Consider the following 23,172-nt stretch of genomic DNA (forward strand, 5'->3'; position numbering starts at 1 on the left):
CTAAGATCAGCAATGAGATGAAATGACCAGAATATCTGTTTTACTGAGTTTTGATTGAGGGATAAGTATTGACCAGGACATCAGGGAGAACATCCCTTCTCTTTGAAATAGCACCATGGATTTTTTTTACACCTGCCTTAGATAGCAGACTTGGTTTCATGTCTTATGCAAAGATTTTGTGCACAACTCTCTGATGTGGGACTTGAACTCCACAACCTTCTGACTCAGAGGTGAGCCACAGGTGACACCAACTCACTGGTTAGGCATAATTTGGTGGAATTTTCCAAGTTCTCAAGCTGTCACCTGGAACCTTGTATGCCAGAGGTGACGTCAGAAAATGAGTGCTTTACCTATCATTTTCTCTCCACCGTCATGGACAAAATTTATGTGTTCCTTTTAATTTTCCATGATAAATATGTTTGTATGTAAAATGTTTTCATACCCTCAGTGATTGTCCCAATTTAAATAATCCCAGCAGCAAGCTTTGAAAGTTTAGAAAAAAAAAGTTATTTATTATCACACACTTGCCCCGGAGGTTTAAAACATGATGTCTCACTAACTGTATTCATACATACTATCACATATACAAAGATTAGATACAGATGAAGGTAAAATAATACAATTACAATTTATGATTGTTTCAATCTCTTTAGTGGCAGGCCTGTAGTTTCTTAGATGAGTTGATGTTTTAGTTGCGTGAAGGTCTTATAAAGCAGAGGACTCCCACTAAGCTACAAAGTTTCTCTTAGTCAGATTTCCAGGAGGTTTGTTCTCAGGTGAACTTGGAGTTGGAATAGGTTGGGGGAGAGTCCTTCTCCCACTTTCAAGGTATTACTGTTTATTACCTTGGCTGCTTAGATGATATGCAGCTGGTTCAATGGCTTTCTGATGAAACTCTGTCTGCAGAACAGCTTCTTGCTGTTTTTTCTGTCTTTCCTGTCTCATCATGTGCCCCTTTTCATGTTCAAAGTCCTTTACCAAAGTGGGTGGTTAGGTCAATCACACATCCTGTGTCGTGGCTTTCCTGCCTTGAGAGTTTGAGACGGCCAGTGTCTTTGTCTCTGAATGACCCATTCAGTTTGAAATTACTCTTTTGAATTAGTTTCAGGAAAGGGCATTGAGTCAACATCTATCTGGAAGGTTCCTTTTGTTCCCTTTTGGGACAGTCCACAAGAGATGTGACCAATCCTCAGGTGGCCATATTTTGCAGCCGTTTGTAGTTAGCTTAAAATACAAAAATTAGTTTGAAGTTCAGAATATACTGGGACATGACACCATGGATATTAATGGGCAAAAAACCTCAGGCAAAACATCTGTGATTTGCTAATTAGACCCTCGCATGTCTCAGGCCTCGCTAATGGCACACAATCTCTGGAGATTCTATCCTAATGATTTATAAAGAATTCCTACTCCTATTTACAAACATTCCTAATCCCATTCACAGTAGGGATCAGATGCTGATGAAATTAGCATTTAACATTATAACCGGGAGACCTACCTGAAGACCTTATCTCCCCACTGGGGACACAAACTGGAGAGGCGATGATGACCTCAATGCTGCTGTAAATAAAAGGAATACTGACACCAAAGGCGTAAACATCAGAAAGACACAAACTCTAATAGATGAGGGGCAGATTTCCTCTCACCGAATCAATGAAACAAAAAGAAAAGTAAGGGCTGGAAATCTAAATACAAACAATGTTGGAAGTGCATAACAGGTCAGTCTAAACAGTTGAAGGAAGCTGTTCTTGTTTGGGAGAATTATCAATGAATGCATTCATCCCCATGGAATGTGACAACCCGACCAACCACTGCACGTGTCTGAATAATTACCACTTGTAAAAAGATGTATGAATGGAGGCAAACATGGAAAGGTGATTAATCCAGCAAATTTCTGCCAAAACACATGGATCACTTCACCCAGATACTAGCTCAGAAATTCCTGGGAAAGTCCTGTTGCACAGATCTTTGGTGGGGCAGGGCTTTATATCCTAGGATCTGTGGCATCTACCTAATTGTAGGAAGATGCCAACACTAATTTAGGGCACTGATGGCAACTGCCTTAGTTGGAGAGGGAACAGTGAATTCAATATAGTGTCTGGATGCAAAAATACATGGGCATATGGTCCTCTTGGAGCAACACGACCATGTAAAAAAATTGGCTGATTTCCTACTACGTCAATGTCTGTAATTCAAGCTAACATCTTAAATGCTTTCTTGAAGGCCTCAGCAATAATGAATGCTAGAGAATGCCCTCACCGATATTGTGTTGTTTCTCTACCACTGGGGCTCTAGGAATTTCAGGCCAGTAATCTCAATTTTATAGCACTAGAAAATACATCATAGAATAGGTCGCAAAAATAATGACATTTCCCTTAAACTTACAGTAATAGTAAGACTTTGTGATAAGTTAATGTCCATTGGAACTTCAGTGTAACTGGCCCACCAATAACAATTATTATTATTATTATAACACAATCCTGTTTAGAATCCTGCACATTCATGACATTCAATGTTCATAATTTGTCCTGTTGCACTTGACAACTACAACTGCGACATAGACGGCATCTCTTCTATTGTTCAGTCGTTCCTCACCTATATGCTGCTCAACTGTTTCAATTGTGGGTGAGGACATTTTTTACCAGCTGGTTACTGTACATTCAGTGGCATCCAGGTAATCATTTTATCTCCAGAGCTACTCAATGATGCTTGTACTAAAGCTGTCAAAAACCACGATTGTACCTTATGTCATGTGTTTGACTGGGTTCCCCTTGGGTATAATCATCATATTCCCTGTGCCACATTTCACTTGTAGAGTGAAAGGTCCCAATGCCAAAACCACTCACCCAAATCATTTGTTAGAATCTGTAAAAGCCACACATACTCTCCCAGAACAGCAGTGAAATCAACTCAGCGAAGAGATAATATAATCCTACTGTGGGGGTTCAGAGGATTACAGGCTTTTAAGTAATTTTTCTGCCATTTTTCTTTAAATGGATTTCACATTTCTGACTTGATGTTTAAAGTCTTTACTTTAAGTCAGAAAAAAAATCTACTTAAAACATTTCCATTTTCTTCCACATTAATGGCGATCGTGTTGTTAGATTTGAAAACTGATTCCGGCTAGCCATTTTCATTTCAATACAATTGAAACACAGAAACTTCACTTTTCCATCAGAAAACAAGCAAAGGAAGAAATCAGTTTTGTTAGTGAGGCACAGTAATGCATGGGCACTCAGCCAAGTGGTAGAACGGAGACTCGATTCCTTGGAGCCATTACCACACCTGATATTCTCTGTTGGAAATTGCCTGCTAAGGGGCCATGGGATAATATCACAATTGGGCTTGGTTATAGATCCTCCAATTATTAAACAGCTTGGCACTGTACATTTGCATAAAGAAAAGCTGCCAGTGAGATACTGGGGTGCTTTCAACATTCATGGAACTGGATCTCTATATGAGACAGTTCCTTGGGAGGGAAGAGTAGAATATGAGGAGTGGAAAGTATTGCATAACTTTCTGCACTATGCTGTGTGGTCAGAGTTTAAAATAGAATTTGCATCAGATTTTCTAACTATTTACAGTGCAGCAGATGGATGCCATTTAAAAATCAATGTTATTATAAATAGGCCATTCTCCTGAATATAAATACAAAAATTAATTTGAAATTATTTTCCCCCTATTTCTATCATTTCTTAATGAAAAGTATTTTTGCTGAAAAAAAGAGACGTTGAAGCTTTTCGTCATGCACTCATCAGGACAATTCACAAGAATACCAGTATAAGGGGAAAACAACAATTTATACTGCATGAGAAGAGAGTGTTGATTGGTTGGCAAGTGGACTCTGATTGGTAGGGATGTTGCCATGGCGAATGCACCAGTGATGGTGACTGACAATTAACTGCCAAGCATTGTTTGAAATTTAGGCCAGACAGCTTGATCCTGATTGGTCAAGGCATTGTTCTGAGGAATGAGTCAGCAAATGGCTGTCACTTATTTTGTTTAGCTGAAACAGGCGCGATGTGTGTACATGTTCTTTCTGTCTGCAAAGCACAGTACTCCTACTGGTTATTGTCAACTGTGATCAGCTTATCTCCCTCTATCCTCTTCCACACTGCACCATTACCACCTTCCACCCAACCTCCCACCACCTGGCCCTTCCTGAGGGCCGCTGCCAACTTGGAACCTCAACACGGAAATAAACTTATGTTTATACTGTGGTTACTGGTTGGGTTAAGTGCAGATGCATGTATAATTGCAGCATCTGTGTGACTGTTTGTGTCTCTATGTGGGATCCGGCCATGTGTCAATGGAGAATGCTTGAACACAATCCAAAACATTTACATTTGGCACAACATGTAATTCTATCCACAATACAAACATGCAGGACATATGGATGCATTTTTCAGCGCTGCTGCAGAATCAGAATACCTTCACATATACCTTCATTTATATAAAGCCTTGCATCAACTTCTCTCATAGCCTTGTCTCTCTCTATTTGTGTAATCTTTTACATCCCTCTTCCGAAAATCTCTGTTCCTCTAACACTGGTATCTTGTGCATCCCACCTTTCTTCACTCCATTTATTGTCTGCAATTCCTTCAGCCCCTTAAGCCCCAGTCTCAAATTTTCTCTGTAAAAAAATCACTCTGCGTTTCTACCACCATATTAATCCTCACCTCCTTAAAACACAAACCTTTTTGACCAAGCTTTTAATCACCCCCTCCTAAGCTGTATTTCTTCGGATAGACATCTGTTTTCTTTATGCCTTTCTGATCTCTGTTGAAGTGCTATTTCTACAATAAAGGTGCTATATAAATGCAATTTGCTGCACAAAGTTACAGATCAGCAAGTTCTCCGTCTGATCCCTTGGTGGAGCTAAATAAGCTGATCTCATCCAGAGTAACTCTGTGAGTGGTTATATTTGGCTCCTTTGTCTCCAGGGTACTGAAGGAAGGAAAGTATTCATTTGATTTTTTTATTTCTGAAAAAAATGATGCAAGTTGCTATCATGAAGATAAGATGACTAGGATTCTCCTCTTTGGGGGGTGGGTGGGGGGGGGGGGGGGGGGGTGGTGGGGGAGGGGGTGGGGGTGGTGGAATTCCAGTAGGGCAGAACTTCCATCCACCCCTCTGTTATGGCACAGTGGATGGTAAATGCTGAGCTGCTCAAATCCCAGAGGGAAATTCGAAACAGCTGCCACAACTGTTTTGCAATTTGTATTTTTATTTTGAGACGTGTGCCTTGAATTCAGTAGTAATAACTCCACCAAGTCTTAGAGGATTTTTGTATAAAACTAAATTAAACATTTATTAATAGAAAAGATTTTAAGCATGTAATAGGTCTACAAATTACTACTATGATAACTCCTAAATCTCCTAATTAATCTAACTCCCAGTTACACTTCTGTTAAGGCAACAGTAAAACAAAATAGATTTCAACAGACCCAGGCAAAGCACATGAGACCCTGGACAGTGATATTCATAATGAGTTTTCTTAGCTTTGGTTCCTGTAGACAGCAGAGGCTGGAGGCTTTACACACTTGTTAGATCTTAGAATGCCTTCTCCTTACACATAACCTCACCTCCTTTATACAGGTTTCTCCCTTTTAAATGTAAATTCTATTGTCCAAATATGTCTTTGCAACTTTACATTTTCCATAATATAAATTTTCCATAGTACTCATGTTATGAGTAATCTTTGGGAAAGATAAACACACAGTTTGGCTTAGCCTCTGTTGGCTAAGTATAATACCTTACCATCTCTTTGAAATTCACGACTCTGGTTTATCTTAAAATTCAAATGTTCTTCACACCTCACATCCTAAAACTTCAGCCATGGTTTACGTGTTTAGCATTTCAAACCTAGCTTCCCTTTTGATAACTCAAAAGCTCCAGACTCGCTGCCTGAAATTCAAGTAAAACTGCACCCCACCCACCCCCCCCACCACGTACAATCTCACACAGAGAAACTAATCCAAACCCCATTAATCTACCTTTACAATAAACCTCAATGATATTATGAATATAAAATTTTTATGACATCCTCTAAATCCGACTCATTTCCTTCGATCAAGGATCATTTTCAATGTTCAGAGGGATTCCTGCCAGTGGGTTACCTTTCACCAGAAACTGAACTGGGCGAGCCACATAAATGCTGTGGCTACAAGAATAGATCAGAAATAGGAATCCTGCGGTGAGTAACTCACCTCCTGACTTTCCAAAGCGTGTCCACCATTTACAAGGCACATGTCAGGATCGCGATGGATGAGTACAGCTCTGACAACACTCAAGAAGCTGAACACCGTGCAGGACAAAGCAGCCCGCTTCAGTAGCACCCCATCCACAAATATTCACTCCCTCCACCCTCAATGCACAGAGGCACAGTAAGCTGCCTTCTTGAACCACAGTCCATGTGGTGTAAGTGCACCCACAGTGCCCTCAGGGAGGGAGTTCTACAGGTGGTGTGTAGCAAGTCGCCTTAGACAGCACCTTCCAAACCCATGACCACTACCATCTAGAAGGACAAGGGCAGCAGATAAATGGGAACACCACCACCTGGAAGTTCCCCTCCAATCCACTCACCATCCTGATTGGAAATTTATCGCCGTTCCTTCACTGTCGCTGGGTCAAAATCCTGGAACTCCCTCCCTAACAGCACGGTGGGTGTACCTACACCATCTGGACTGCAGCGGTTCAAGAAGGCAGGTCATCACCAACTTCTGAAGGGCAGTGAGGGATTAGCAATAAATGCTGGCCTAGATAGTGATGCCCACATCCCAGGAACTAATTTAAAAAAAGGAAGGTAATCGGTGTATAGAGGACAACCCTGGTGTCCTGTTGCTGGTCACCATTGCAGCTTCCTGAAAGTTAGCAAGTCACCTTAAAGGGGCAGAAGTGCCCCAAAGGTAGCATCAGATTCATGTTGCTCACCTTGGCAGAGCCTGTGGCCTTCAACTGGGATGTGCTGGGCCTGATTTGGAGGGAGAGAAGGCCTCAGGAAGCGGATTGACAAGGGTGAAATCTTCTGGGGACCCAGGAGTTGAACCCTCATCATAATTTCTGAAGACTACCACCTGCACGTTCCCGCCCACACTCCCCCCCCCCCCCCCCCCCCCCCCCCCGAAGCCACACACCATCCTGACCTGGGAACTATATCATCGTTCCTTCAATGTGGTTGGTCAAAATCCTGGAACTCCCACCCTGACAGCACAGTGGGTGCACCTACACCACATGGACTGTGGTTCAAGAAGGTAGCTTACCACCACCTTCTCAAGGGCTTTTAGGGATGGGCAATAAAGGCTGGCCTAGTCAGTGATGCCCACATCCCGTGAAAGATTAATAAAAAAATACTTGGCTGAAACTGGTGGAGAAGGAGTGACCAGCACCAGTTGCAATGGGAGTTTGGGCAGGGACATCCTGATTGCTATGGTGAGGTGACAATTAGCCTTACTGCCTGACTTTTCCATCATGTCCATTGCCATTACACTTGATTTCATGTGGGCTTGTGGAGGAGTATCCAGCCAAATGTGTCTCAGCTGTGGTGTCACGTGAACAGGTCATTTCTCTATAACCTGACGGGATAAAAAAAAAATTGAAATATTTTCAGATACTGTTCACATGTCTCATCACTTTCTCAACTATTGAAATAGATTAAACAAATCCTTGCTATTCTCCTGAAGCCCTATAATGGGATCAATGAAAGTCAGTGTGCACCGATGGAGAATCTTCACATTTGTCACAACAAGGGCCACCTGGAGTGCAGAGCCATTAAAGGAAGTGACAAAATCACTGAGGTGGTTGTGTGCACAAAGATTTAGCAGATAAACGACAAGTTGTAATCAGTTGTAGAAAGAAGGCATCTCTGTGTGGCCTTTTTAATCTCCTTTTCTTCAGCAGTAAGAATAAATGTTTTGGTTATTTTGAGGTTTCAATTTCAGATACTGAAATGTTTGGGATACTGGCCTCCAAAGCCAAAGTTGAGGTTTTCTCAGATCCTGAAAAAAAAGTAGTATATTCATCCATTTGGACATCTCAGGATAATATGGATCTCTCTTTTAAATTTATTCACGGGATGTGGGCTTCGCTGGCTGGGCCAACATTTATTGCCCATTCCTAGTTGCCCTTGAGAAGGTGGTGGTGAGCTGCCTTCTTGAACCGCTGCAGTCCATGTGGTGTAGGTACACCCACAGCGCTGTTAGGAAGGGTGTTCCAGGATTTTGACCCAGCGACAGTGAAGGAACAGCTGACATATTTCCAAGTCAGGATAGTGAGGGACTTGGAGGGGAAATTCCAGGTGGTGGTGTTCCCATCTGTCTGCTTGCCTTGTCCCTTCTAGACGGTAATGGTCGTGGGTTTGGAAGGTGCTGTCTAAGGAGCATTGGTGAATTCCTGCAGTGCATCTTGTAGATGGTACATACTGCTGCTACCATACGTTGGTGGTGGAGGAAGTGAATGTTTGTGGATGTGGTGCCAATCAAGCGGGCTCCTTTGTCCTGGATGTTGTCAAGCTTCTTGAGTGTTGTGGGAGCTGCACTCATCCAAGCATGTGGGGAGTATTCCATCACACTCCTGACTTGTGCCTTGTAGGTGGTGGACAAGCTTTGGGGAGTCAGGAGATGAGTTACTCGTCGCACAATTCCTAGCCTCTGACCTGCTCTTGTAGCCACAGTATTTATATGGCTAGTCCAGTTCAGTTTCTGGTCAATGGTAACCCCCAGGATGTTGATAGTGGGGGATTCAGTGATGGTAATGCCGTTGAATGTCAAGGGGTGATGGTTGGATTCTCTCTTGTTGGAGATGGTCATTGCCTGGCACTTGTGTGGTGTGAATGTTACTTGCCACTTGTCAGCCCAAGCCTGAATATTGCCCAGGTCTTGCTGCATTTGGACATGGACTGCTTCAGTATCTGAGGAGTCATGACTGGTGTTGAACATTGTGCAATCATTAGTGAACATCCCTACTTTTGACGTTAGGATGGAAGGAAGGTCAGCCATAATATGCTTGGAATTTGATTACATTCTCCCCTCCCCACCACCACCCATGATAAACTTCTGACAGTCAGTTGGTGAAGGAGGAGACCAAAAGTCAATCTTTAATCAGCTTTAGATTTCTGCACAAAGTGAGACATTACAAATGTATAACTCCTAACTCTACAAACTAAACCAGTGTCAATAAATGTGCACAAGTAATTATTCCAATGAGTGCCCTGCCCCCTGTATACACTTAACCTTTAGCTAATTTATACAATTACCCCGCTCTGTTAGATTGACAGAAAACATCCTAATAGACCACTAGATCGGAGGCATTTCTCCTGTAGACCATTTCAGATTAGATTAACGAACATAGGGCAGAATTTTTCACTCAGCCTGTGGGCGCTGCCTGACGTGCTCGAGTGTGAAATAGCACGTGATGACATCAGGCAAGTGTCCCAACGTTATCGCGCACTCGCGCGATATTTTGGTCACAGGCGTGTGTGAGGGTCGACAGCATGCCCGCCGACAATTACGAGGCTTACTAAGGCCATTAACGTATTAATCAACTGTGATTTTCCGCTGCCCGTCCAACGTTACGGTTTTGGGGGGGGTGCCGGGTGAATCGGCCAGGCGGCCTTTGCCTTTTTCAGGACACCTCATCCAAGGGCAGGATGAGGTTTCCGATATTATTCAAGAAAAAATTCTAAACATTAACGCAGAGTTTTCATGTCGTCTATGTTGGGGTGACTGTTTCTGAGGAGTGGGCAATCTTTCCGGATTTTAAAACCTGTTTTTTGGTTGGATGTGAATTGCTCAGCTCCCTGAGGCAGCTCTCCGCCTTCGGGGGGGGGGGGGTTTCTGTGAAGCGCACCCTGCCCCCCCCCCCATGCCTGCGCTGACTTCAACGCTCGCCCTCCTCCCGCCATACCCTCCAACCCCCCCCCACCCCACCCCACCCCAACCATCTTGGCAATGCTGAGCATTTCAGCAGGTCTTTCATGCTGTCTGGCCTTTAATTGGCCAGCCGCTGTGAAATCGCAGTCGGGGTGGGGGTGTGTGGCGGGGGGTGGGGGGGGGGGTGGTGAGGGGGTGGTAGTGGTGGGGGGAGGGGGCTCATCGCGGTTGGTGGTCTGTTCCCCAAGTGCTCCCAGACCTTGCCGATGATGTGCACCTGCTCTGCTGAAAATTCAGGCCATTGGGGGAAGAGTTTTCCAGTCGGCGTTTTGGGGCGGTGGGGGGGGTGGGGGGCGGGCGCAGGGAGGGCCCGACAGGCTGGCGCGTAAAATGACGCCCAATGACGGGGGCGTGCGTCCCTGCGTCATCTCCTGTGGGCGCCCACCGAAATGTAAGCGGCCTATTAAGGCCATTAGGCAATCAACTGAGCCCCTTGAGAATGCTGCCCGTCCAACATTAAGGTGGAAGGCCCGAGTGGCCTTTGGGTTTTTCAGGAGGTCTCATCCTCGAGCGGGATGAGGATTCCTGAAGCTTTTATTAATAAACTAATTAATTCTCATAAATATATAAACACGCCCCCCACTCAAGCGACAGGGTCACGTGAGGGGACAGGTTTAAATAAATTTTAAAGTCAATTCTTTTAGTTACTTTAATCTCCATTCAAGCTCCGCGAGGCAGCTCCGCGCCTCGGGGAGGTGGTTGCGCCCTTTCATGCGCACGTGTGCAGGAAGTGGCGCTGGCCCCGACTCTCCCTCCAGCCCCCCACGCGCCGCCGTTTTACGCTGGGTGGGTCAATTGAGGCCGCGTCGCAGTGTAAAACGTGGCTGACCGCGGCTCAGCTCTACCTGCACAGGCAGGGGGGCTGCAGGGAGAGCCGGGGCCAGCGCCCCTTCCTGCACACGCGCCCGTGAAAGGGCGCAACCACCTCCCCGAGACGCGGAGCTGCCTCGCAGGGCTTGAATGGAGATTAAAGTAATTAAAAGAATTGGCTTTAAAATTTATTTAAACATGCCCCCCCGCCAACCACCCCCCCCCCCCCCCCCCCACCCCCTCATGGGACTCTGTCACTTAATTAATTCATGAATTTAACAAAACCTTCAGGAAACCTCATCCCTCTCGCGGATGAGGTTTCTCGAAAAGTGCGCAGGCCGCTTAGGCCTACAGCCTGCCCCCCGCCGACCTTAAGGTTGGAGAGGCAGCACTCTCAAGCGGCTCAATTGATTCCTTTTAATAGGCCGTTTACATTCCGGTGGGCGCGCAGCCGAACAGAATATCACAATGGCGCACGGTGATGTCGGGTCGCCTGCCTGATGTCACCGCGCATCGGCATGTTGGACCCGCCCCCACATGCCGACTGAAATATTCTGCCCATGGTCTTTTACACCTGAGGTGGATTGAGCACAGAACAAATGTATTCCTATAAAGGGCTCAACAGAGAAGTGTACGCAGGGCTCTGCAGATATTTTTTAAAAAATTCTTTAATGGCATGTTGTGCCACTGGCAAAGCTGGCACTTGTTGCCCATCCCTACCCTATCTGCCTTTGAGCTGAGTGGCTTGCTAGGCCATTTCAGAGGGTAATGAGGTTAAAGCTAAACTGAAACTTAAATGAGAGACATATGATCAAATTAGAGCTTACTGCTAAAGATAACAATGAGGAATATCAAAAAGGAAATTAGAAGAGCTATGAAATTTAATATAAAAAGATAAATTAAAGGCTTTTAGAAGCGTATCATAAAAGAATGGCTAAAGAGTGAATAACGATGCAGGATGAAGGTATGGGCTGATATCGATCCTGAAATTCTGCAGGGACTCTCTTGGTATCCTGTTATATATTCTATAGGAGACTAATAGAACTGCCACTGAAATGATGTGAAAGGTTTAACTTGGACATTTAAATTGTTTCTTACAGGGTTACATTGGTCTCCATTTGAAGTTATACCTAGAGACCAGGAGAAGCCTTGTGGAATTTCAGAGCCTTTACAAATAGTAGAAATGAAAAGATAGGGTGTATTGGAGACGAACAGGGTACAATTATAGAATTGTAGAATGGATACAGCACAGAAGGTGGTTATCCAATCTGTTGTTCTCCTGCTGGCTTTCTGCAAGAGCAACTCAGCTAGTCTCACTCCCTCGCTATAACCCTATAGCCCTACAAATTGTTTCTATTCAAATAATTATTTAATTCTCTTTTGAAATCCATGGTTGAATCAGCCTCTACCACTCACAGAGGCAGTGCATTCCTGATCCTAATCACTCACTGCATTAAAAAAGTTTTTCCTCATGTCACCTGTGTAATTTTTGGCATTCATTTTAAATGGGTGTCCTCTAGTTCTTAACGGTTCCACCAATGGGAACAGTTTCTCCCTATGTATTCTGTCCAGACCCCTCATGATTTTGAATACCTTCGTCAAATCTACTCTCAACCTTCTCTTCTGTAAGGAGAAAAGACCCAGCTTATCCAATCTATCCATGTAACTAAAACCCCTCATCCCTGAAACCAATCTCATGAATCTTTTCTGCATCCTCACATATACTTCCTAAAGTGTGACAACCAGAATTGGATGTAATACCCTAGTTGAGGCTGAACCAGTGTTTTATAAAGGTTCACTAAAACTTGCTTTTGTAATTTTTGTAAATTACATTGTTTCTTTGGTTCTAAAAGTTTATAAAAGCCCAGGATCCCATTTGCCTTGCTAAGCACTTTCTCAACCTGCCCTATCACTTTCCACGGCTTGTGCACATGACTGTTCTCCTTGGAGAAGAAAAGTTCGAGAGAGAATTTAATCGAGGTGTTCCAAATCCTGAGGGGTCTATACAGAGTAGATGTGGAGAAACTGTTCCCATTGATGGAAGGATTGAGAATGAGAGATAGTACAGAGTTAAGGTAATTAGTAAAAGAAGCAAAAATAATATGAGGAGAAACTTTTTTACGCAGTGAGTGGTTTGGGTTTGGAATGCACTGCCAGAGATTGTGGTAGAGGCCGGTTTAATTGAAGCATTCAAAGTGGAATTAGACTGTTATCTGAAAAGGAAGAATGTGCAGGGTTACAGAGAGAAGGCGGGGAAATGGCCCTAGGTCGGTTGCTCATTTGGAGAGCCGGTATAGGCATGATGGGACGAATGGCCTCCTTCTGTGCTGTAACAACTCTGTGATTCTGTGACTTATACCCCATGTCCTTCTATCCCTTTAGAACTGTATTCTTCATTTAATATTGCCTCTCCTTGTTCTTCCTAAGAAAATGTAAAACTTCATACTTCTCTATATTAAATTTCATCTGCCACATTCCACCAGCTTATCTATGTCCTCTTGAATTATTAAGAGATAATCATAGAAAAAAAATTACTTCTGAAAAGAAGAACTGAATTTGGCACAGTTATGTCACTGGATCCTTCTGGCATACACCAAAGAACTTTGAAAGAAATCGGAGAAGAGATAACTTTCCCTCTGATACCTCTGTCCTCAGTTTCCTACACTGATCCAATGAAACTCAGTGGTAACTTGAGTAACATAACCTCCTCTTTCAATTAGGCATGTTGCAATCTTCTGGACTCAACATTGCCTTGGTGATGGGGAACTGCCTTCTTGAACTGCTGCTGCCATGTGGTGTAGGTACACTCAGAGTGCTGTTAGGAGGGAGTTCCAGGATTTTGACTCAACGACAGTGAAGGAATGACAGTATAGTTCCAAATCAGGATGGTGTGTGGATTGGAAGGGGCTTTGCAGGTGATGGTATTCCCATGCACCTGCTGCCCTTGTCCATCTAGGTGTTAGAGGTCACGGGTTTGGAAGATGCTGTGGAAGGAGTTGCTGTGTGCATCTTGTAGATGGTACACACTGCTGTCACTGTGCATCCGTGGTGGAGGGAGTGAGTGTTTAAAGTGCTGCAAGGGGTGCCGATCATGTGGGCTGCTTTGGCCTGGATGATGTCGAGCTTTGTGCGTGTTGGCACTGCATTCAGTCAAATGGAGAGTATTCCATCAAAGTCTAGACTTGTACCTCATACATGGTGGATAGGCTTTGGGGAGTCAGGATTTAAGTTACTTGCTGCAGAATTCCCAGTATCTCACTTGCTCTTGTAGCTACAGTATTTATATGGCTCGTCCAGTTCAGTTTCTGGCCAATGGTAACCCCCAGGATGTTGATGGTGGGGAATTCAGTGATGGTAATGCCAATATTAGTTTGGTAGTACAGAACTTGAGTATTGCAGAAAAAAAGAGACTTTTTTTTCCTCAAAACTTCTTGTCTTGCACTCATCAGGGCAATTCGCAAGAAAATATCAATGTCAGGGGGAGCAACATATTTATACTGTATATGAAGAGAGTGCTGATTGGTTGGCAGATTGGCTCTGATTGGTAGAGGCGTTGCCATGGAGAATGCACCAGTTGAGGTGATTGACAGTTAACTGCCAAGCATGGTTAGAATTTAAATCAGACAGCTTGACTTGGATTGGCCAAGACATTGCCCTGGGGAATGAACCAGCCAATGGCTGTCACTTATTTTGTTTAGCTGAAACAGGTGCAATGTGTGTACATGTCCTTTCTGCCAGCAAAGAACAAGGCCCTGTATAATAATATATGTAACTACCAGAACACAGATTTTAATAGCATACTAAGTTCATGATTAATGCTGAACAGCCCCACTGGCCCTGAAAAATTAATTTTATAATTGTGGAAAGTCAAATTTCTCTATTATAATAAAAACATTCATATTTTTAAAATGATTTAAAAAGAAAATTGTTTGTGATATTTAAGCTTCTACCTTAATCCCATCTGTGTGCTCCAATCTTAAAAATTTTAATTACAGTGAAAAACTCAGTGCATTTTATTTCCTGGTTTGCCATCTGTGAAAATACTTCAATGTGATTGGCTGTTTACCTTGCTGATGACATCACTGCTGTTGGACACTTGGAGATCCCCTTGACTTGGCGCCAAATTCAAACTGATGTTGGGAAACGGGAAATCCATGCCACAGAGATTGCTAGATCTTTCTGGGCATTTTTCTTTGAGGTCAGCAGTGAGCACTGTTGCTTTGCTGCTAACTGCAAAATTTGGGCCTCCATTTCTCTCCAAAGATGCTGCCTGGCCTGCTGAGCATTTGCTTATACTGTAACAGAGGCTCTGGCCACAATATTTCAATCCTTAAATATACAATTGTGCCTATAGAGTAGTTGATATAAAACATTTGTTCAAGAAGGAAAAGGATAAACTGACTAATTATGGACAGTATAGCGTCAGTTGTGGGTAAACTTAGAATCCATAATTCAAGATAAAGTTAGTGTGTTTTACGTGTGCATGAGTCAATCATGAACAGCCAACACAGGCTTATTAAAGGCAAATCACAATAAATTGAAGGCTCCAATTTTAACCCCTCATAAATCTTGGACAGGTGGATGGTGAGTTGAGTTGGAAACTCGCCTACCGGTCCAGAAATCAGGGCTGTGTTATTTTAATTCCCGAGCCTCATTAACATGCCAGTGTTGGACTTTCCACTCAGAACGTGACATGTTAATGGGTGGGAAACGACTGCTGACCAAGGACTGTTGTAAACCATATGATTGATTCATAGGAACTTGTTCAGATCTAAAACACTGTCTGAAGGTCAGAACACGTTTATTTATTCATTAGCCTTTCTGTTTTAAACAAGTGTCATCTGAAGACAGAGCATCCTAATGAAAGCAGAGAGTTAAACCATGTGGTAACTGAGGAGATCAGCTCAAATCACAGTGGTCTCTTGCATCAGATAATGCAGCATGAAATGAAACCATATTCTTTTTCAAATTTTGTCTTATCTTTCTTACCACATTGTCAGACATTCTGCCATGTGTAATTCATCCTATTTCAAACTGACTACTGGTTCATTATCTGTTTACACCGGAGTCTGTGAAACATAGACTGCCTGTTTTAGCTCACACAACACTCTAAGTCTACTCAACTGGTACTGAATAATCGAATCATGTTCAGTAATACAAGCAAATCTGTCACCTTTGCCCAAATCTCTGTCAAAAAAACCCAAGCTTAAGGAAGAAATATGAAGATCCAATGAATTAAGTATTCAGAGTCTGCTATCTGCCAAAAGTTGGTTAAATTCCATTCTAAGTCCTGAACCTATTGTCAGTTCTGTACTGAGGAGGATAGGGTTGAATTTTATAACATTCATTTGTAGATATTATTGTGTTGTTTTATTGATGTTTCCCCCTATTGTTCTTCATCTGGATGACTTCAAACATTTTTAAACTATTGTGTCTCAGAACATCTGCCAGTGAAACGCTCATCCATGCCTTTGCTAGATCCAGACATGCCAATTCCTATGCTATCTTGGCTGGTCTCTCACACTCTTCCTTTCATAAACTTTAGCTTATCCAAACTCTGCTGCCTATATCTTATCTCATACTAAGCCCCATTTACCCATCACCCTTATCCTTGGTGACCTACATTGGCTCACAGACCCCCAAAGACTCCAATTCAAAATTTTCATCCTTGTGTTTAAATCCCTCCATGTCCTCATTCCTCCATATCTCTGTAACCTCCTCCAGCCATGCAACTTCCTCCCCCAACCCCCTCATTCCCTCCCAGCCACCACCACCCCTACCTTCCCACGAGATTGTCCATTTCCTTGGACAGTGGGCTTTTGTGCATTTCTCCTTTTAATATGTCATCACCCATTTCTCCTCCATAACAGTGCCAAACTCTTGAGTCACCGGCATCCAGCTCTTCTCACATGTAAGTTATTTAATGGCGAATTGGTTCTCTACTTCGAAAGGAAAACTTGTTGGGCTAGGTGGAGAAAGCAGAGCGGTGGGATTAATCAGTCGCTTTTTCGGAGAGCTAGCACAGACATGTTGGGCCACATGGCCTCTTTCCATGTTGTCTAATTCTATGATTCTAATTTGAAACAACATGAAGAAGAAATAGCTGCTGGAAAAATGAGTATTGTTGAGAAAGTTCAACTCTTCTGATTATAGATGATACTCAGAACACATATGTTTGCCATTTGATGGAGTTTTGTAGCACTACTTGGCAGGAAGCAGAATAAACTCTTTAGCTAAAACATAATACGGTCCAAAGGCATTAACACCTGAGTTCATTCCTACATCACAGGGATTCAAAAGCAAAATACTGCAGATGCTCCAACGGCATTTCCACTCGTCTCTTTTATCTTATTCATCTTCATTGCTTCCTGTTTCCCTTCTTGTATTTTATCAGGTATCCACTAGAACTCACTTTCATAGGCATATCTCTTTCCTTAGCAACTGCCTTTGGTTCCGAATTATTTCACATGGATTCCACCCTTCATGTTTCAGAATCACGCATAATTACAGATATCTCCATGATACTCAGTGTTCCTCAAACAACTGCTCTTGCTGCATTGTCAGATCTATGTTCAATGCATGCACTATCACATTCATGCTCTCCACCTCTTTCTTCACCGCTGACTCACTCCGTCTCAAAGGTGTCCTGATATGCAGTTCCATTTCATTCTTTACCTCATATGGTGCTTTAACAAAATATCTTGTTTCTTCCTTTCAGGTGTCAAGGATAATAAGCTTCAATAATTCTTGGGTACCAAGGCTCCTCCAAATCCTCCTACCCTTCATTTTCTTCTAACGTCCTCCCTTCTTCCAATATTACTCCTTCCACTGTGTTCACTATCCCCTCTGACCTTGAACGATCAATTCTCAGCAACAGTCTCAGCTGCACCCCTTATCGCTCCACCTCAATGAATTGCGAGCCAGGCACAACACTGAAATCTTCTTCTGCTGCCTTTGCCTCCCTATCCACTTCCTTGACCAAGAATATTACTTTGCACAGTGGACCATTTCACTCATCTCCAGCATTCTCCCTCCACCTCCTGCTGGCCTCTTATCCTTTCTAGATCTTTTTATTGAAAGTGCTGGTGTGAAATCAACCATCTTAATTTTTCTGCTCCTATCAGTAGCTCTAATCTATCCCTCTCTGAACTTTAAGCACTCCATCTTTGAGGCTTAACCTTAATACTGTCATCGTATCTGTTAACAAGGGTGGTGGTGTGCCGTTGTTTGGTGAACTGACCTCTACCTAGTGGAGGCTGAATGCTAACTCTCTAATCTCTCACCACCCCTCAGGCTATGAACCCACCACCAAACATCAATCCATCATTTCCAAGACTGTCACTGACCTCATCTCTGGAGATCTTCCATTTGTGGCCATCAACCTCATAGATACCCCAACCTCACACAGCCCAGGTTTACCTCCTTCCCACAATCCAAAAACTGCTGTACCTGAGCTTCCTGTTGCTTGGCATTTTAATTCTTCCACCCATTCCACACTGACCTCTCCGTCCCCGGCCTCCTACATTGTTCTAATGAAGCTCAATGTTAGCTTGAGGAACAGTAATGTTGAGTTCAACAATTTCAGGTCATAACTCCTGATTCCGTTTATCCAGAGGGCAGCTTGATTCTGCTATTCCTATTTACCCCTCCTCATGACTCATTTTTTTTGTTTCTTTACTTGTCCCGTTACCATCCCCTTTTGCCTTGCACTGTCATCCTTTTTCTCATTTAACCACTCCTGTCTCCCACCCGATCAGAAGTCTTCCCCTTTTGGTCACCCAGGCCTCCTTTGCCTGCCCTCTGTACTTGCTTAAAATCTGTTACACGCCTAACTTTTTCCAGACTTGAGGAAATGTTGTCAACCTGAAATCTTAGCTCTGTTTCTCTCCCCACAGATGCTGCCTGACTTGTTGAGTATTTCTAACACTTTCTGTTTATATCACAGTTCCAAGCATGGCTACAATCCTCTGCAATGTCACGATTACAGAGTTGTTCACACTTAAGTCAAGCCTCCCTATTTATGGATGGTAAGAGACGTATATCCATAGGAACTGGAAAAAAGAAGTCACGAATACATGGGATTGGTTAGCAGCAAACATTGACCCTTTAGCGTCCAGGGCTGAGTGTTGGTTATTTAAAATCAGGCCGGATATCCAATTAGGTTTGTTTCCGAAATGCAACTGAAATTATTTTCTGCAGTTTAATTAGATCTTGGAGGTCTTTTGGTGGAGTGGGTCACATCCTTCCCTCTGAACCAGGAGCTCTGGGTTCAAGTCCCACTCCAGGACCTGAGGGCCACAGAAGGTGTGTTCATAATGTGGCCAGACAGGTTGATCATCCTTCTGCAAGTCCTTGCAACATATGCCAATGGCGAGCGGTAAGAGCGGAAGAGATTCCTGGTCAGTGATGTGATGGAAAGAAAATTGGAACCTCGCAACCATCACTATCCATAGCTCCAGTGACAACAATAATATAAAAGTGCAAACACTGCCACAGCAACTCAGACTCCTTGTGTGGGGGCTGGGGGCTGGGGGGTGGGGGTGCGGGGTAATGCTGGTTGGCTCAGTTGGCTGGTTGGCTGGTGTGGATCAGGTTAGTGCCAACTTCACAGGGTTTGGTCCCCATTCTGGCTGAGGTGGATTTGGCACATGCCTCCTTGCCTTGCCCGTGGTGAAGATCATGGCGCTGTGGGTCAGACCTGCCTCTGGGCAGAGAACTCAAGAGGAAGAAACTTAGATCTCATAAGATATGGAATAGTTTGAAACACACGTCGGTTTACCATATTCTGTCGGTTATTTGAACATTATATTTTGCTAAGAGTATTGGATTCTTCAAAGTACCACGTAAGCTTTGCTTGTAACTATTTTGGCTTCCATTACTTTTCTAGAGTGGCTAGTCAGCATTGTCTTCTTATAGGCAGGAGACATTGCAATATATCTTCTCCCCTACCTGTGCATACAAAACACTAAAAATAACCATCCTATGCAGGACTGATCACCAGGGTGTTTGCTGGGTTTTAAATATGTTCAGTCACTGAGAATTTAACAGAGGAGACATATGACTGAAAATGATAAAAAGATGTAATTTCCACTGGGGTTCTCCTGATCTACTGCCGTAACATTGGCAAGAGATCACTGGAACCCTGGGAAATGGTGTAAGTGGCGAAAAAAGCCACCCACCTGTTGCTCTGGGCTTTCTCCTGGTTTTCAGCCAGTGCTATGCCGGGTGATGGGGAGAACCCGACAGGAATTCTCCCAATTGAACTCAATTCATTTCAATTAATTATGGCCTGGATCTTCAGGGGAGCGGCAATCATCGTCAGATTGTTGCTCCGATCGAACATTCCCCAGCTCAACGCTGCTCCATATCTCCCAGGACCCTCTGAGCCTGGTTTTCCCAGAAATGCAGAGCGCGCTCCCCTCGGGGAGGTCCGTTGCAGCGGAGGACAGTCAGGGAAAGACAGGACCCAGGCCCTTTTTGTGGCACTAGCTACAGTAGGTTAAGTTCAAAGGCCCGGTTTGAATGTTAGTGAATGGGTGACTGGATGAGCGAGTGAATGGGCAGGGTGGTGGCCTGGGTAGGTAAGTGGGTAGGATGGGTGAGGTAGTGGGTAGGTGGGTAAGGTGGGTGGGGTGGGTAGGTGGGTGAGGTGGCAAGTGGGTGAGGTGGCAGGGGGTGAGGTGGTAGGTGACTGAAGTGAATGGTGGGTCGGCTGGCATGTAGGTGAGGTGATAGCTAGGTAGGGTGACATGTGGGTGAGGTGACAAGTGGGTGAGGTGGCATGTAGGTGAAATGGCAGGTGGGTAGGGTGGCAGGTGTGTCAGTGGCAGTAGGTTAGCTGGTAGGTGGGTAAGATGGTAGGTGAGTAGGTGGGTGAGGTGGTAAATGGGTAGGGTGGCCAATGGGTGAGGGTGGCAGGTAGATGAGGGTGGCCAGTGGGTGAGGTGGCAGATGAGTGAACTAGGAGGTGGATGAAATGGAAAAAATTCCTATTAATTATTATACACTGTGTCACCTGATGTTTCTCTTCCTCAAATCCAGACCTGCGTTAAAACAGTAAACATGGCAGAAAAACACTAGAACTGCACATGTGCTGCATTGGCAGCAGTTTTGAGTTGAAAGCACACATTTAGTTGCTGCTGCGTATGTTGTGAATAAACTTAATGTTTTCCCCAAGAAGTGTCTGCAGATCAAATCTATGACTCCTAGTACATCTCAGCCACCCTACAACAGGGATGGACTGGCGTTGAACGAGTCAGCTCCACGCCCACCTTGCTTCTGTGGGAGGGGGTTTGGTTTAAGTCATTCACTCCCTCATAATATTCAGCCCCTAGATTAAGATTTCAGAGATTTCAGGATGTAAAATATAACATGTTGCTAAATGTGCTAAATTCTAATCCCTCTGTACTTTAAAGAGTCATCCTCATATATATATATTATAACATCTGGGGGCGCTAGCAAAAATGGGAATCAGGGAAAAAACGCTCCACTGGTTGGAATCATTCTGAGCATAAAGGAAAATGGTTGTGGTTGTTGGAGGTCAGTCATCTCAGTCCCAAGACATCGCTGCTGGTGTTCCACTGGATAGTGTCCTAGGCTCAACCATCTTCAGCAGCTTCATCAATGACCTTCCTTCCGTCATGAGGCCAGAAGTGGGGATGTTCGCTGATGATCGCACAATGTTCACCACCATTCATGACTCCTCAAATACAGAAGCAGTCTGTGTCCATATGCAGCAAGACCTTCAGGCTTGGGCTGTAAAGTGGCAAGTAACATTTGCGCCACACAAGTGCCAGGCAATGACCATCTCCAGCAAGAGAAAATCTAACCATCTACCATGACATTCAATGGCACTACCATCATGTACCATCTATAAGATGCACTGCAGTAATTCACCAAAGCTCCTTGGACAACATCTTTCAAACCCACAAACTCTACCACCTGGAAGAACAAGGGCAGCAGATGCATGGGAACACCACCACCAGCAAGTTTCCAAGTCACAAACCGTCCTGACTTGGAAATATATCGCCGTTCCTTCACTGTTTCTGGGTCAAAATCCTGGAACCCCCTTCCTAACAGCACTGTGGGTGTACCTACACCACATGGACTGCAGCGGTTCAAGAAGGCAGCTCACCACCACCTTCTCAAAGGCGATTATGGATGGGCAATCAATGCTGGCCCAGCCAGTGACCCCCACCTCCCATAAAAGAATAAATTTCAAAAAATAATTACGGGCAAGTTGCACACACCAGAAAAATCGTGTTTAACGCTTATAGTTTCTCTACTACACCTGGGGTCTTCCCTGTGACCTCCATAATTCTGTCTCTCCACGAGGAAATTCTACAAGCTGTATTGTAGGATGCCTCAGGTTGATCCAGGAACTTTAAGCAGAGCTTCAATGTGCAAGGTCGGACGCGATAGTAACTTTGGTGGAGACTTATGTCTTTTATTATATCTGGGTCCAGGTGATAGTCTGGGAAGCTGCAGAGTTTCATGATCCATGGCTGCAGAAGCTTTTATTCTCGCAGTAACTTGAAATGACGATACATCAAAATTATGCACAGCTGTTCCTCTGTGAAGAATCTGGGCTTATTAGCGTTTTTCATTTTTACCTTTAAATGAACCCCTTGGTTCCTAACATAAAGGTTTGTGTCAGTAAGAAATGCACTTCAGATATTTCCATTTTCTTCCCTATTACTGGTGATTTTGTTGTCAGCTTTGAGAACTGATTCCAGCCCAACCATTCCTTTCACTACATTTGAAGTGCAGCAATGTCACAAAAACAAAGAAAGAGATCAGTCTGGTTCGAGAGGCACAGTAATACACTGACTGGTACACTGCTGGGTGGCGTGCAATAAATGATGTATTTCTGGATAATTTCAAGATCTCAGCCAGCTATTTTGTAAAGGGGAGCATGCGGGAGGTTACTACGCAGTGAAAAACATTCTGGACAGGGGAGGAAAGGGAAGATATTCCCAGTTAGTGTTACACAACTTCCAGTGACTGGTCATAGTTCTAACAAAACGTTGGAGGGGGACATAAGGGCAATTCCAGCTTCCGGTGCTCATTAAGGCTGGAAGATGTTAAAAAGTCATGTCAAACAAATTTGAGGGGAGGTAATGTTTTTTATGTCTCTCGCACCCCCCCTCCCCTCTATTAGGGGAATAGGTTGACATCGCTCTTACAAGAAAGAGGCTCCAGGTTCTGATAAGGGGTCTGTACCCTAAACATTAAACTATTGTTCTTTTTCAAATGATGAATGGGTGCTAAGTATTTCCAACATTTTCTGTTGGATCCTTTATCATCCTGGTCATCTTTCTTTCATGCAGAACCATGTTAAGCATGGAATGCGGTGATTGTGTTGCTTCTGAAGACCAATCCAGCATATGTGTCAGTGCAATATTCTCATATTGTAATGCCACCAGGAATCTGC

General features: G+C 43.8%; 1 protein-coding gene across 1 annotated transcript in view; it reads left to right on the forward strand.

The window, feature by feature from the left end:
* The window catches only part of rhbdl1 (rhomboid, veinlet-like 1 (Drosophila)), a 183,795-nt gene that overhangs the window by 38,597 nt on the left and 122,026 nt on the right, over positions 1 to 23,172 (forward strand). The gene's annotated exons all lie outside the window — the stretch shown is intronic.

This window comes from Carcharodon carcharias, chromosome 15, assembly GCF_017639515.1.
Source record: "Carcharodon carcharias isolate sCarCar2 chromosome 15, sCarCar2.pri, whole genome shotgun sequence".
NCBI classification, from domain to species: Eukaryota; Metazoa; Chordata; class Chondrichthyes; order Lamniformes; family Lamnidae; genus Carcharodon; species Carcharodon carcharias.